Source organism: Lissotriton vulgaris, chromosome 6, assembly GCF_964263255.1.
Source record: "Lissotriton vulgaris chromosome 6, aLisVul1.2, whole genome shotgun sequence".
Classification (NCBI taxonomy): domain Eukaryota; kingdom Metazoa; phylum Chordata; class Amphibia; order Caudata; family Salamandridae; genus Lissotriton; species Lissotriton vulgaris.
This window is the reverse complement of record NC_141694.1, coordinates 60,447,160-60,463,023: the sequence shown is the minus strand read 5'-3', so window position 1 is coordinate 60,463,023 and position 15,864 is coordinate 60,447,160.

The window sequence follows — 15,864 nt, the reverse complement described above, 5'->3', positions numbered from 1 at the left end:
ACAGTTCTTTCTACACACACTTTGTCTGTGCACTGTAACTCTGTGGCCTTTCTAGAACAGTCTGCCTAATTTCTCCTTCAATGAATTAAAAATGGTCTAAAAAGATATAGTGCCTGTGTGAGTTTTGATCTAAATAGGATTACTGTTTTAGGTTTACATGCATATGGTAGAAGCGCAGAAATGGTAAATATAACCCTGATTATAACTTGCATTGGAGCATCAGGTCCAAAGATTAATCCTGTTGATGAAATTTAATAGCCTCCCATTATTTGTGAATTTAGGTGGATGGTTGGGTATTCAACAGGGAGCCGCATTCTGCATTAATCGAAGGAGGTGTCTGCCATCCTATCTCCTGCCACATCACTAAAGACCCCCTCCCTCCTCCCGACTTCACCGGCTGGCCGTGACCAGACCAGACTACATTTCCCAGCTGCTCGGGAGGCAGAGCCAGCTGGGAATCCCTTTTTTCGTGCCTCCAGGCACAGGATATTCAAGTTTCAAGTTTAATTTTATTTGTTTGATTAATTAAAATCTTACAAAAAAGTACACATTAAAATATCTTCAACAATAAAAAGTTTAAGAACATCATATAAATAATAATGCTTATCTTTTTAAAAGAGGAAATCTACATAAAATTTTCCTTAAGGCCTCTGGCAATCACAGTTAAAAATTTTACAAAAGCAGCATTCATTAGTAGATCGTTCAGGCTTAGACATGCCAATATTGCTTGACTACAAGTTCTTATACCTTGAGCATTAAATAACCGCCTGAGGATTACTTTCCTTTCTGCTTCTATTGCAGGACACAGACAAACCAAGTGCAAAATATCTTCTTGTCCCACTTTACATAGCCTACATATCATATTGCCTTCAGTTGACTTCCATGGTGGAAGATGGCACAAACCTGGCCATAGACCAAAGCATACTCTTATAAATGTTCGCTTACTTTGGATGGACCAGGGAGTTTGAAGGTGGGAGTTTGAAGGTAATTTTGGACTTGCTTTTTTTATAGTCATTTACAATTGGCCATGAGTGCTTTCTTTTTACCAATAGTTCTTTGTCTTTTAGGAGCGATAGATGAATAACCAGTTTATTAATTTTTTTTTAAAGCTTTCCTGGGTGATTGTGTTTTCCCAAATTGCTGTTATTCCAAATTCTTCTTTTGGTTTTTTCAGGTATGTCCATGCTTGAAGTTTCTGGTTGACTCTTACTTCTTGCCATAATGCTCAAGACAGTTGATTGTCCTGATCATTTTTTACACGGTTCCAAACTTTTAAAATTTGGCCTTGCCGGGCATATTGCTGATTATTTATCCCAAACTCCAGCCTTATGTGTGCCTGTGAGGCATTACATGGTAGGTTGAATAGTATTTTGTAGGTTTTTGCCACTGCATTGTTAATTAACTCCGCATCCTTACCGTTTAGGACTTCGGCACCGTATGTTAAAGCTGGTAATAGTTTAGCAGATATGATTTTTAATAAAGGACCGTATGTCAGTGCAGTTAGATTCTTTTCTATGGTTCTAAATGCTGCAACCAAGCTATTTGCTTTCCTGGTGATATCTTTCCTTTGGGGGAGAAAACTTTCACTCTCATTAAATAGGACACCAAGATACCGATAGCTATCAACTTGCTCTAGGTGAGTTTGTCCCAGCATCCATTTATTTTTTTGTCTTCTGTTCCTTGTGACAACCATTATTTTTGTTTTTGCCTCATTTATTATCATTTGATTATCCATTGCATACCTAAGTGTACGATCGATTAGTCTTTGTAGTCCCACTTTTGTGTGACTCAGCAATACCACGTCATCTGCATATAGCAAATTCGACATTTGTTTTTCGGCTAGCCTAGGCGGGTGTGAGTTAACTTTGTTTAGTGCTTTGGTGAGGTCGGCTACAAATAAGTTAAAAAGTAATGGCGCAAACACGCAACCCTGCTTAAGGCCGCGTGTCACCGGTATTTTATTGGATAATGATCGGCCGTCTCCGATCCGCACCTTGACCCAGTTTTCAGAATACACTACTTTGATAAGGTTCAGTAGTGAGCCAGGGATTCCGTAATCTTCAAGTTTTTTCCATAAAGGGTCCTATTTACAAGATCGAAGGCCGATCTGAAATCGACAAAACAAAAATAGAGGGACTGTTTAGCTAAAAGTGCTTTATCCGTTAAAACTGATAAGATTAAAATGTTAGTTGTGGTTCCTAAGCCTTTAATGAACCCTGTTTGGTTTGGGGGTAATATTAGCCTTTCTTTGACCCAATCTGACAGAATTAATAATAAAAGACCCGCAAATAGCTTTGCATCCGTGTCTTGGAGAGTGATCAAACGATAGTTCTCGGGTAGTTTCCAATTACCCTTTTTGTAGACAGGAGATATTAATGATCCTCTCCAGGATTCCGGTATTTGCCCTGTTTGGATAACTACGTTAGAGACCTTTGTCAAATAAGTAGCCCATAGAGCGGGGTCCTCTTTATAAAGTGCAAACGGAATTCCGTTGGGTCCCGGTGCTCCATCCTTTTGTCTCTTTATTAAGTTGGCTACCTCGCTCTCTGAGAAGTCTTTCACCGGATCAATTTCTTGTTCTCTTTCAGTGATCTCTGTCTGAATGTCATCCTGAGAGCGAAACTTTGCTTCAACATATAAGGTCTTTTTGAGGAATCTTACCCAGTCCTATTCCATTATTGGCGAGGCTATCACGTGTTTATTAGGTCTGTTTATTTCAGGCACAGGATATAGTGTACCTGCACCTCCACATTGCAGGACGCATGTGGGTGGCTGAGGAGGTTGGACAACACCTCTTTCAGCTGACCTTCAGCTCAAGGTACCGTATCCCCCTGTCCCTGCACCACCTGCTGCCCATGTGCCGCCTGCTGTCCCTGAGGTGCATGCTGTCCTTGCGCTGCCCACTTCCCTGCGCTGCCTGCACTAGGACATCACCATGACTGCTAATGGGGACTGCCGCACAACCATGCAGTTGAAAAACTCAGCCGGCACGCTGCCAATGCATCGCCGGTTGTACAACGTTCAGTGCCAGCTCCCCTGGCCCTCCCAATCCCCGATGCTACACTGCCAAGGAACTCCTGGACCTGGACCCTGGACATCAAAACAGCTGTGTCTCCTCCTCCCCACAATCTGCCAAGGGACCTTTCACCTGTCGACATTGCCACTTCTCCTGCGACACAACCTGCAAAAGATCCCACACCACTCCTGTCTACAAGACCAAGAACACCCTGCAACTACTCCGCTGTATCTTGCTCAATGCCTGTTCACTCTGCAAACATGCCACGGAAATATGGGACACCATCAACATTCTCGCCACGGACATTGCTTTCATCACCAAAATGTGGCTTAACCCCTCCTCAAACCCCAACATCACCACTGCCACTCCCGATGTCTACAAGATGATACACCGTGACTGTGCCAAGAAACAAGGCAGAGGCATCATCATCATCTTTAAGAAAACCATCAGATGCACCATCACCAAAGTCAACCCCACGCCTCTCATGGAACACCTTAACTTCCTACTGCAAACTGAGGCAAAGACCACAATAAGAGGCACCCTTACCTACAGACCCCTGGGACCCTAAACAACATTCTGTGATGCCACCCGAACCTCATTGTCCCCCTACTCGGTGACCCCAACTTCCACATTGATGATCCCAGTGATGACAATTCCTGTTAGCTCCCACACTGCTAGTCTGCTGCTGATTTTAATTTTGCTCGCTTCATTTTATTTTCTTTCCGGTGTGTTTGAGGGGAATTTGGGGGGGAGTGCTTGTCAGTTTATTTTTCTTTTCGCATCACTGTGATGTCTAATAATTGAATTTTTAAAAGAACGGAATTACCATTTGGTGCTCGTCATTGCTCGGGGCTCTATTCTTCTTGCCACGGCTCCGCAGCACTCCTGACCTCATTTTCGGCTGGGTAGCGGCCATCTTGGACATGACACGAGCTTGGCACGGTCAGCGGTCCAGTCGTAACACGCAAAAAATCTACTTAATTGGGCCCATTGCAGGAGAGCGCTAGTCCTGTTAGCTCCCACACTGCTAGTCTGCTGCTGATTTTAATATTGCTCGCTTCATTTTATTTTCTTTCCGGTGTGTTTGAGGGGAATTTGGGGGGGAGTGCTTGTCAGTTTATTTTTCTTTTCGCATCACTGTGATGTCTAATAATTGAATTTTTAAAAGAACGGAATTACCAATTGGTGCTCGTCATTGCTCGGGGCTCTATTCTTCTTGCCACGGCTCCGCAGCACTCTTGACCTCATTTTCGGCCGGGTAGCGGCCATCTTGGACGTGACACGAGCTTGGCGCGGTCAGCGTCCAGTTGTTGCACGCATCTTCCCAGCACTGGCCACACCCTATTTAAATGTGCCTCTGCCGAACGCACAGCGGGCGCGCCAATGGCGCGCCAAAGTCAAGCCCGTCTGCGCCCGTCAGCGCCAAGGCAGGGCTCTGGGCGAGCCATGCTGCTGGATTAGCCCCCACTCATCACAATGGCACATTCATTCAGTACTCCAGCACTGCTTTAAGGTCTTTAAGAGTCCCGTGTTGCCCCTCCTACTCTACTATCACTGCCGGCCCGAGAGTACCTTGGCGTGCTCGGACTGTGGCTTTTTTCCATCCACACAGCTCCCCTTGGTTGAGCTGAGTGCCAACCCCTGTCCTCAGGGCTGTTCTAAAGCCTGCCTCATTAATCCCAGATCTCTGAAGCGGCATCAGGCTGACATTGCCGACCTGGTTTTGGATAATGACCTTGATCTATTATTCATCACGGAGACCTGGCTCGACGCGTTCTGTAATCCCATCGTCGCTTTGGCCACCCCCTCTGGTTATAAAATCCATCGGATTGACCGCCCAGTTGGGAGAGGGGGTGTGTGGCCATTATATATAGGGAACGCTGGGCTCTCCAGTGTTAATACTCCACTATATGGGGAGGCTGTGAGGCCATGCATTTCAACCTCCAATTGTCACCTCACTTCACATTGGGGGGTTCATTATTATACTGTCCTCCGGGCCCAGCGGGTGTCTTTTTGGATGCCTGCGGCGATGCTTTGGCGGATAGAGTCCTAAAGTTTTCCAACTACCTTCTCTTGGGGGATTTCAATTTACATCTCGACTCCTCGGAGTCGGCTGATTCAGCTGTCTTCATGGAAAATCTCCAGTTGGCTATGCTCTCCCAATGGGTGACTGATCCGACCCACAAGGGGGGGTCACATTTTAGACCCTATCTGTTTCAACTTCCCGGTGCTGGTCAGAAAGCCACTCCCGATCACCTGGTCGGATCACTTCCCTATATTCTTCTCATGGTCCACCCAGCACCAGCGGCAATTAGCTAACTGCCATCATGCCCCCACGGCCAGGAAGCTGGACGCAGGTCTCCTTGGCGGCCATCTGGCGGCCTCACGCCCTACCCTCCTAGGTGAACTGCAGGACAATGTCACCGCATTCTCTAGTTGTATTAGTGGTTCAGCCATTGCCCTCTCATCACCGGGTCCTTGCAAGCTGGGGAGAGAGACTCCCTCTAAGCCTTGGTTCACCTCGGAGCTGAAGGCTCTAAAGCACGCCTGTAAGGTTTTGGAGAGAGCATGTCGGGTCAGCGGCTATTGCCCGATTGCCAAACAGGCTCTTAGAGTCAAACAGAACATATATTATTCAACTATTGCTACGGCTAAAGGCCAGCATTTTGCCACTCGCATTGACCGGGCGAATAACAATTCAAGGAAATCTTTGCCATTGTGCAGAGTTTTGTAACGCCCCGTGCCCAGGAGGCGGCGGTCCCCCCCTCTGACAACTGGTGCAACACCTTGTAAAACACTTTAGGGATAAAATCATGGACATTCAAGATTCATTTCAGAAAAACCCTAAGCCGACCCCGACTGTTCTGGCAGGCAGTCCGGAGAGGGATTCGGTTCATTTTCTTCCGGCTTTTAGCCCTGTTGACCCATTGGCCTCGCGCAGAATCCTTGGAGCACTGAAATCGGGCTCCCCCAAGGATCCTTGCGCGGTTAGGTTGTTGGCCGAGCTGTCCGACACAATCAACCCGGAAGTCAATCTTCTGGTCAATCAGTCGCTTCGCGAGGCCTGCGTTCCGTTTTCTTGGAAGCAGGCCTGCTCCTGCCCCTGCTCAAGAAGCCAACCCTTGATCCGTCGCTTCCCGCCAACTATCGACCTATCTCGCTCCTGCCTAGTTTGGCAAAGGTCTGCGAAAAGGCAGTTACCTCTCAGCTCACCAACTATGTAGAGAAGGCGGGTTTGCTGCATCCGCCGCAATCGGGGGTTCCGTGCTGCTTACAGCACGGAGTCAGCTTTGCTGGAGGTGGCTGAAGCTATACATGACTGTTTGGATGCCGGCGGGAGAGCAGCCTTGGTGATGCTGGATCTCTCTGCGGCATTCGACACGGTGCCCCACTCTCTCCTTCTCGATCGTCTAACAGCTATCGGCATTGCGGGCTCAGCTTGGAGCTGGCTTAGATCCTTTTTGGAGGATAGGTCACAGCAAGTTTAGCTGCCCCCCTGCGCCTCGGCACCGACGCCTCTTTCCACCGGCATCCCGCAGGGATCCTCACTTAGCCCCCTATTGTTCAACATCTATGTGACTCCCTTGGTCTATCTGGCGGAGTCCCTGGGGGCTAAGGTGATGCTCTATGCGGATGACACGCAGCTTCTGTTCTCCTGGAAACGGGGTGAGGACTCGGTCAGCACGGCGCAGCGCTGTCTTTCAGCTGTGTTTCGCTAGCTGGCTAATGCACAGCTAAAGTGCAACGAAGAGAAATCCGAGGTTCTTTTGTTTGGCGCGTTTCCTGTGGATTTCAGAGCTAGGCTGTGACCGCCTGACTTCCTGCCCCATCTGTCCGATAAGGGTCTTGCAAAAAACCTGGGGGTTTGGTTTGAGGAAAACTTAAATTTTGCGACACAAGTGAAGAAGCTAACAGGTACATGTTTTGGCACCCTGAAAGTTCTGAGGAAATTTCTCCCCCTCTTGCGAGTCGGTGCCAAAGAGACGGTTGTCCGGGCGCTGATCCTTTCCCGCCTGGACTATGCAAATGCTCTCCTGGTGGGATGTCCGGGCTATCTGACCAGGAAGCTGCAGGTAGTCCAGAATGCGGCACTGAGACCCCTCCTGGGACTATCTACAAGGCTGAGCATACGGGTCCATCTTCGTCACCTGCACTGGCTCCCAGTCGAGTCTCGTCTTAAATTTAAAATGCTGTCCATTGTCCAACGGGGTCTGTATAGGTTGGGCCCGCTCTATCTTAAGAAGCGATTTGCCTTTTACAAACCTTCTAGGCAACTGCAGTCCTCTGACCAACTCCTAATACAGAACCCTCGGTTCAATTGCCACAGGCTGGGTGGTTGCTCTTTCACCCGCAACGCAGGTTTAGCCTGGATGAGCTCCCTCTGGCCCTTAGGAGGGTGTCGGACCCTGTAGCTTTCAAGAAGGAATTAAAAACTCTGCTTTTTTTAGGCCTTTTCTCTTTTTCCTTCTCTCCTTTAGATGGTTATGTGGTGGGCTTTCTTTGGATTAGCCCCGGGATACTTTGAGTAGCTGCGCGCTTTACAAATTTAGTATAACATAACATCGCCATCCTGGAGAATCTGAACAACATTGGCCTCACCCAACTGGTCACCGAACCCATGCACAAAGCCAGACACACACTCAACCCAATCTTCACATCTAGTGACAGAATCAGAGGCGTAGCTAGAGCTTGTGGCGCCCGGGGCTATCCTTCAGATTGCCGTCGCCTGGGGGGATACTGGGGAAAAAGGACGGCGAGCACCTGAAAGAGGTCCGAGAGACACGTTGTATCGCCGCTAATAGTTACCTCGATCCTGCAAGTTACATGCACATATATGACGCGGCTAGACAGCCCCCATCCCCAAAATAGTGCCGCCTGGGGCGGACCGCCAACTCACCTAGCTGCGCCACTGTAGGAAAAGCAGAAGGAAACCCAAAACTTAAGTCAGTTCTACATACCCTGTTTGTGACATCTCACTCATAACATCACAGCTTGTGCAGAACCCTTGTCCCCTGTCCCCTATCTGCCCCGTCCATGGCATCTCACTTATGACATCACAGCATGTGCAGGACCTCTGTTCCTTACCTGTCCCATTCATGACATCTTATCCATGACACCAAAGCTGGTGCAGGACCCCTGTCCTCTGGTCATATTTAAGCCACCTACCCCATCACGCCAGAATGCCCAAAGGCATGAATGCTTGCTTACAAATGCAGATGTTACAGTCCTCATTTAAAAATGACTCCATTAATCACTGCTCCTAAAGCAAAACTTTCCACATTTTCAAAATCACACATACAACACAATGAATCATTTGTTTGTGAATTAGTGCATACAAAATGATACATTAGGCAAAGGAGACCAAAAGGTGTATGATTCACACCATCCACACTGGTAGACACTTTTTTAGTGTGCTTGGCCTTGGGAATGACTAACTCAGGATTCAGAATATAACACAGTGGTTAGGGTCTACTTTAATAGGAATTTATTTTTACCCAAGCAAACCTTTCTTAGCAACATCAGGATCGAAAGACTAGGAAAAAAACATAACATTCGCAGTGGAATGTATTTCATAAGTCACTGCATCAATGAAAATGTCACATTAGCAATGTGAATACTTAGCAGCTATGATATTAACCACCTGCGCTACCTCACACAAATGAAACCTGCCACTAGATGAAACTCCCATCCTTCTCTCTCCAGCAGGTAAATTAATCGCAAGTTTACTTGACACTGTGTGTTGCCCGAAAACTGCTCAATATATAAGGAACATTGTAGTACTTTCAACACCTCTGACTGTACTGGTACAAAACCATGAAACACAAGCTCCATTACTGAAGAGAAGAGTATTTTGAAGTGCAGGCCCATTTAAAACACTACCCCTGTTACTGTGGCCATTTGCCCCTGTGTCCAAGGCCAGAGCCTGCAACCCACTCCTCTACACATAACAGAGAACGCACTTCTCTTCGGTGCTGTGTCCTCCTTTCCCTAACATCACCCCCAGAGTGACACTCATCTTTTTCTTTTCAGAAATGCCTTTCAAAAACAATGTACAAACTACAGAGAAAACTTACTTGTAGTTTCCCCTATCTCCAAAGGATCAGCACGCAGCACCACAAGGAGAGTTGAGAGTCAATGTCTTACTCTCACGACCTGCTCATTGTCCGAGGCCCAACCGACTCACTCAGTCAGAGTGACAAGTGCAGCAAGTCACTCCCTCTTGGCCCGAGACTGGGAGTTGGTTTGGTTCCAGAACTTGCGTTGGCCTGTCGAGTCAGTCTCTGAAGGCACGCACACCACCACATGCGTGCGTGTTGTATGCTAAAGGACAGCACAGCTTTACAAGTCTGCCATGGATGGACTCTGGAGGATATTGTGTGCAGGGCCGTCATTGGTAGCGCTTTCGCGCGCTACCAGATTGACGGCCCTCGCACCCAAACATGAAATGAAGGTACACTTTTTTGTAGCCTCAGATGGTGCATGAAGTGCGCACACACTGGCCAATTAGACTCAGGCTGCACGAGCATGCTTCCTGTCCATTCACTGGCAGGCAATGGTGACATACTTTTGTGGTGCGTGCGCTTCAGGCAGCATTTTTTTGCGTTTTGCATGTGCTGCGCAGCGCTTGCACTTGCATCGGCGGCCGTGATTCACTGGCCGATTGCGACGGCCTTTATAATTTATTTCGGGACAGTGTCAGTCAGTGTCCCCAAATAAATTATAAAGGCCGCCTCAATGGGCCAGTGCCGCGCGGCCGCCGCCCTCAAATTAGTGCCGCCTCGGGCGGACAGCCCCACCCCCTAGCTAGGCCGCTGGACAGAATCCAGTTCAGCTGCACGACAGAACTCACCTGGACCGACCACACCATTGTACACTTCACCATCACCATCACCAACGCAGAGACAAAACCATCAGGCAGCAGATCTTCTCACACCGCAGTTGGAGCAAGGTCACTGAAACTCAGTGGTCACAGACCCTCACCACCTCCCAACCCAAGGCCTCAATAGACCTCAGCCAGGCAGTCCAGAACTTCGCCTCCTGGAGCCCCGACTGTGCTGACAGATTCACCTCTCCTGAAACCTACAAAAACTAACAAGAGCCCCAATATGCCAGCTGGTACACCCCAGAACTCCGCAACTGCCACCAACTAGATAAACTATGGCACGCCACCTAGAACTCTGCCAAAAGAGCAGGTCACAAAAGAGCCCTCAGCAACTAGAAGCCAAGAAAGCAGCCATTACCACCCACATCGACTCCGCTGCCCACCACACAAAGGAACTCTTCAAAATAGCCAAAGGATTCTGCAAACCGACAGCCTTAGAGAACACCATCCACCCCACCCAAGGTCTCAGCAACACCCTCTCAGACTACTTCCACTGCAAGATCACCAACATCTACAACAATTTCAACATTCAACGCTCCACCATCAACCCTGATGACCTTCACCAACCAGCGAACACCGCCAAACCATCACCACCTGGTCACCACTCACCACCCTGACCATCTCAGCCATCATGTCTTCCATCCACTCCGGGGCGTCCACCGACCCCTGCCCCCACACAACAGCCTCACAACAAACCCAATCTGCACACAGCACACCAGCATCCTCAACACCTTCATCTTCACAGCAATCTTCCCAGACAGATGGAAACACACAGACGTCAGACTCCTCTTAAAGAAACCTTCTTCTGACCCCAACGATCTCAAACATTATCGTCTGATCTCCCTGCTCCCCTACGCAGAAAAAGTTCTCAAGAAAGCCATAAACCAGCAGCTCACTGAATTCCTGGAACAAAACCACTTACTGGACATCTTTCAATCAGGATTCTGTGCCAACCACAGCACAGAGACCGTGCTGATTGCCGCCACAGATGACATCAAAACACTACTCGGCCATGTAGAAACAGTGGCCCGATCCTCCTCGACCTCTCCGCAGTGCTTGACATAGTCTTCTAAAACACCCTCATCAACAGACTCTACAACATAGGCACAAAGCAAGACGCCCTCAAGTGGATAACCTTCTTCCTTTCAGAATGCACACAAAGCATCTGACTGCCTTCCTTCATGTCTGCACCCAAAGACTTCATAGGTGGAGTACCACAAAGATCATCCCACAGTCCCACCCTGTTAAACATGTACATGGCCCCCCTCACAGATGTTGTCAGATCCCACGGACTTAACATAATCTCCTACGCAGAGGACACTAAACAGATCTTCTCGCTCACCGAGGACCCGCCAGTGCTAAAACCAACTTCTGCAATGCCATGACCAACATAGCCAAATGGATGAAAGACAACTGCCTCCAACTCACTCTGACAAAACTGAAGTACCTATCTTCAGGAAGAATGCCTCTGCATGGCCTGCAGAGGTTGTATGATAGAAACAGCATGAATGGTTTTACCACGCAGCCCTACCACAAATGCATCTTAACTACGCATTCCTTTACCACGACATTTCATGGAATAGGCATGAATTGAAAAGGAGTATGTGTGGCTATTGATCCAGCGCTCATATTGAAAAACTGTCTCACAAACGCTATCACCATTAATTATGAAACACTTAAACAGGACCATAACACCAATGAGACAATTTTTGAGCAACTGATTCTAGTGATCTGATTAATATATTCACTCACCTATTATTTACACTATTATGTACAACTGCAGTTTATCAACTTTTACCATGATTTTAAACATTTAGCATTTATTAAACAGATTACATAAGGCAAATGGATCAACTGATAGTAACTAGACCATGATTAAACAAGACCAGCTTGTCATTTCAAATCTATTTTATTTAACTTTATTCTTCAGAGAAAGAGCATTAATGTTTAGAATCTTTATTTTATTAGCAAATAAGAAAGCAGCATTTTATTATGAAACAAATTAATGAACTGACATTTATTAAAGCAAGATCAAAATCATGAATTATTAGCAAATAACAGTTTCCATACCCTAAATCTATTTCCCTGTCTATCTTTGCTTCACCTGAAAAAGAAAATATCAATTTAAATCAGCTGTCCTTACGTGCGCCAAAAGTCCAACAGCACATCAATCAGGAATCGGGAAGCAAACTTTTTGCCCTGCTCATGATGTCAGGTTTTTTACCTTTTCTCTATCTAAAACTTTCCACATTCTGCATTCTTTCAACAAAATCCAGATCTCTCATTGGCTGAGCCATGTCAGTCCACCATTAGGTCATCCTTATATTTCATCCAAGTCCGGGCTTCTCATTAGCCCTATTGTCTCTTTCTTCGATGACATTTGGCTTCCTAAAAAGTGATACTTTCTCGTTCAAGTACTGTTCTTTTCACTTCCTAACCTTGGCAGACATTCACAGATCCTGTCCTTGGGCCTTTGTTTCCGTGAGCACATTTTATTCAAGCAAAGTCTTTTTTATTCAGCAAATATTTCCATTACACAATGCAAGGCTCCACTCTGGACAAGATTTCTTTCACGTCTGCATCTCTGTCAGCCATATATTTACGAACCACTTTTCAGGCCTCACTTTGGAAACTATTATTAAATAAACACAAAACATCAATTAATTAAAGAATTTAGACCCATTCTGTTACCCGCCCCCTTCTAATAATTAACGGGGTTAATTATGTTACCTAGCCAAAGCAACACAGATGCAGCTTTTTGTATTTACTTTCTTCTTTAAGGAACTGCACAAACTCCAAAGGCTTTTGTCACAAAAGACATATCATATGCACATATAATAAGCACATGCCATTAGTAAAACAGCCACATTTAATTCTGACAAAGACAATAGACAAGAGTTAGTTTATTATTTTCTTCTTTGCATTTGCAACACAAAGCACATTTATTAATCCCACGTGTAATGTTTGCAATTTTAAACTAAGTTGATTAATACTTTTCACCACATGCTTATTAGTCAAGTTTTATATTATGGGAGATTAACTTCACAGGTTAGAACAACATTTTGCTCTTTACCCTGTTCCATCAACTCCCTCATCTGGTGATTTCAAAATCACCAAATAATACCCAAAAATTTATAAATTTCATCCCTTGAACATGTTCTGAACTTTCTTGATATTAGTATTTCTAAACTTTAGACTCATCTGTTTTTCTACATTTTTAATATTGTGTTCTCCGAAACTCTTCCAATTCTATCTCTTTTTCTTTCTCCTTTCTCAGTTTATAAATCCTTTTCTTTTCTATTAAGTGTTATCTTCTCTTGTGTATCATGCAACAAATTTTAAACAAAAGTGTTATTATAGCTATAACTATCAAAGGAAAAACTATCTTACCTATAATTGAACTACCAATCTCTTGAAACCAGTGTTTAATTGATGCAAACCTTTTACCCAAGCGCTCTGTAAAACTTTCATCTTCTATGGGTACCATCTCACTATGTAACTCAGTAATGTTCTTTATGTACATTTCTATATTCTGACTCTTATCAGGTATATATGTGCAGCAGTGTTGGACATGCAATATCCCACAGACTCCACCCTCTTTAGCTAGCAGAATGTCTAACGCAAGACGGTTCTGCATTACCATGGATCTCATGGCAACAAGTTCTGTGTCAACTAATTGGAATCCACCTGCAGTATCTGTTGACAATCTGTCAACAATTGTGGAACATTTTCTAATTTTGTTTTCATTCAGGGTTATTCCTACCATAGGTATTAAGGCACCAAAAATATCTCCCAAAATTTCTGAAAAGCGTTCTCTTCTAAATCTACTTAGGTGATTAGCAATTTCAAATGAACCCTTTGCATTTCTTTCAACATGGAAAATTTTTGGAAAAACGAAACCTACAAAACATGTCCCATACCAGTAATCGGGAAGATTGCAATAGGCTTTGTCCCCACAAATGAAATAAATTCCAGGAAAAATTGGATCTTTACCTCCTTTAAATCCCCAACCCCCTGTAATACGATAGGTATCTTCACATTGACTTGCACCCACAAAGAAATTATCAAATTGAGTATTATCTCTTCTTATACAAAATTTTCCACTAACAGGTTTATCTATATGAATTGCCACATTTACATTTTCACCATTTAGCTTTTCGTCTTCTAATTGCCAAAATTTAGATTTTGTCTGTTTTGTCATCTTATTTCGTTTATAAATTGCCCTTCTCTCTTCCACCATGTTTAAAAATGTTTTCTCTTCTGATCTCAATTTACATGTTAGATTATTCTTAAAAGCATACTCATAAGTCAGTTCACTAGTCACTAAGAAGAATTCCCTCATCTGTTTAGCATATTTCACTTTATTCAAGCTTTCTACAATTTTTTAATTTGCAAAAATGTTATCAAAGTCAGAGTAATAATACTCCAGACGTCCAGTTTTATAAAACAAACTAGCTATAACACTACATGTCACACCGTAAGTAAGAGGAAGCATATTACATGTCACCCCCTCTGACACAGAAGTTGGCAATTTCACACATACATAACAGTCTTTTGCATTCATCACCTTAACGTATTCAGATAAAAGTCTAGTGTATGTATTTCTAGAAAAATCTCCCACAGATCTATCTTGATGAATCTCTGGTTTATGTACAATAACCTTATCAGAGTCATCAATCTTGTCATGATTGACCACAGCTTTACTAGTCATGTTAGCTTTATACATCTCTTTATCTATTCCAAAAGGAAAAATGACAGCTAAGATTAACCACACTAAAATTATCAAGATTACAATTATTATAGACAATTTGCAACATCTTTTGAGAATTGAGCATCTCGTATTATCATTATAAGAAGGCATTTTTACTAAAATTAAAAATAAAAATGAAAAATCACTAAAATTAAAAAATCACTAAATATACCCCCCTATTTTTCTTTCTTTTTTTATATATCAGATAACTTTATTTCTTTAAAAGCTTTTCTTCAACCTTATGTCATACATCAAATGTGTTTTCCAGCTAACACAATTTCTTCGACCTTGCGTCACTTCAAAGAAAATCAATCATTGTCACTATCCTCATTCAAATTAATTTGACTACTACTAATTTCTATTACTGGTGGTATCACTATGTAGGACCATTCAGGTGACTTATACTTCTGGTTTGGTTGTAATGTTCTCTTTGGCCTATTATTGATCACTTCTATTCTTTTCTCTGTTTGCTTTTTCTCATTCAAGTCTTCTTCTTTTTGACTTGAAATCTCATTCACCTGCTCTTTTGCTCTATTCACCAATTTGAATTTCAGGCCTTCACTTTCACTAGGCCAATTGTTTCCTTTACTTGTTAACTTCCTTTTTGGCTCTGTCAGGTTATATTCTACTCTCCAAGCTCTTTTCCTTGGTCTTTTCACTTTTGATTCATCTCCACTGTCATCTGTTTCACTCTCTGTGTTATCAGCTGATTCATTAATTATCAGTTTTTCTGTATTGGATTCTTCTTCAGATTCAGGTACTACTTCTTTACTCAGCAGTTTCACTTTGTTAGGAACAGCATCCTTATAGCTGGTAATTGGAATTTCTTCCTCTTCTTCTTCTTCGATTACTTCCAGTCCACCAGTTTCAGAATTTTCGTTCCTTCTTCCAAAGTTTCTAATCTGCTTTTCAATACTCTCCTGATCTTGATTTTGAATCACTTCTTGTTCAGTTTGCTCTTCTGCTACTTGATCTAGCAGATAATTGTCATTTTCTCCAGAATCTTGTATCACAACTTCATCATTTTCTTCATTCAATGCTTCCTTCGCATTTGAATCTTCCAGATGTAGACTTTCCTGTCGATCTTCAGAATCTGCATTTCTGTCAGGTTCTCCTTCTGAATCTAAATCAGTTGTTGTATCACCATCCTCGTCTGGATTTTCAGGTGGAGGGACTCATATGGTATGACTCGCATGGATCCACCTTTTCAGACCC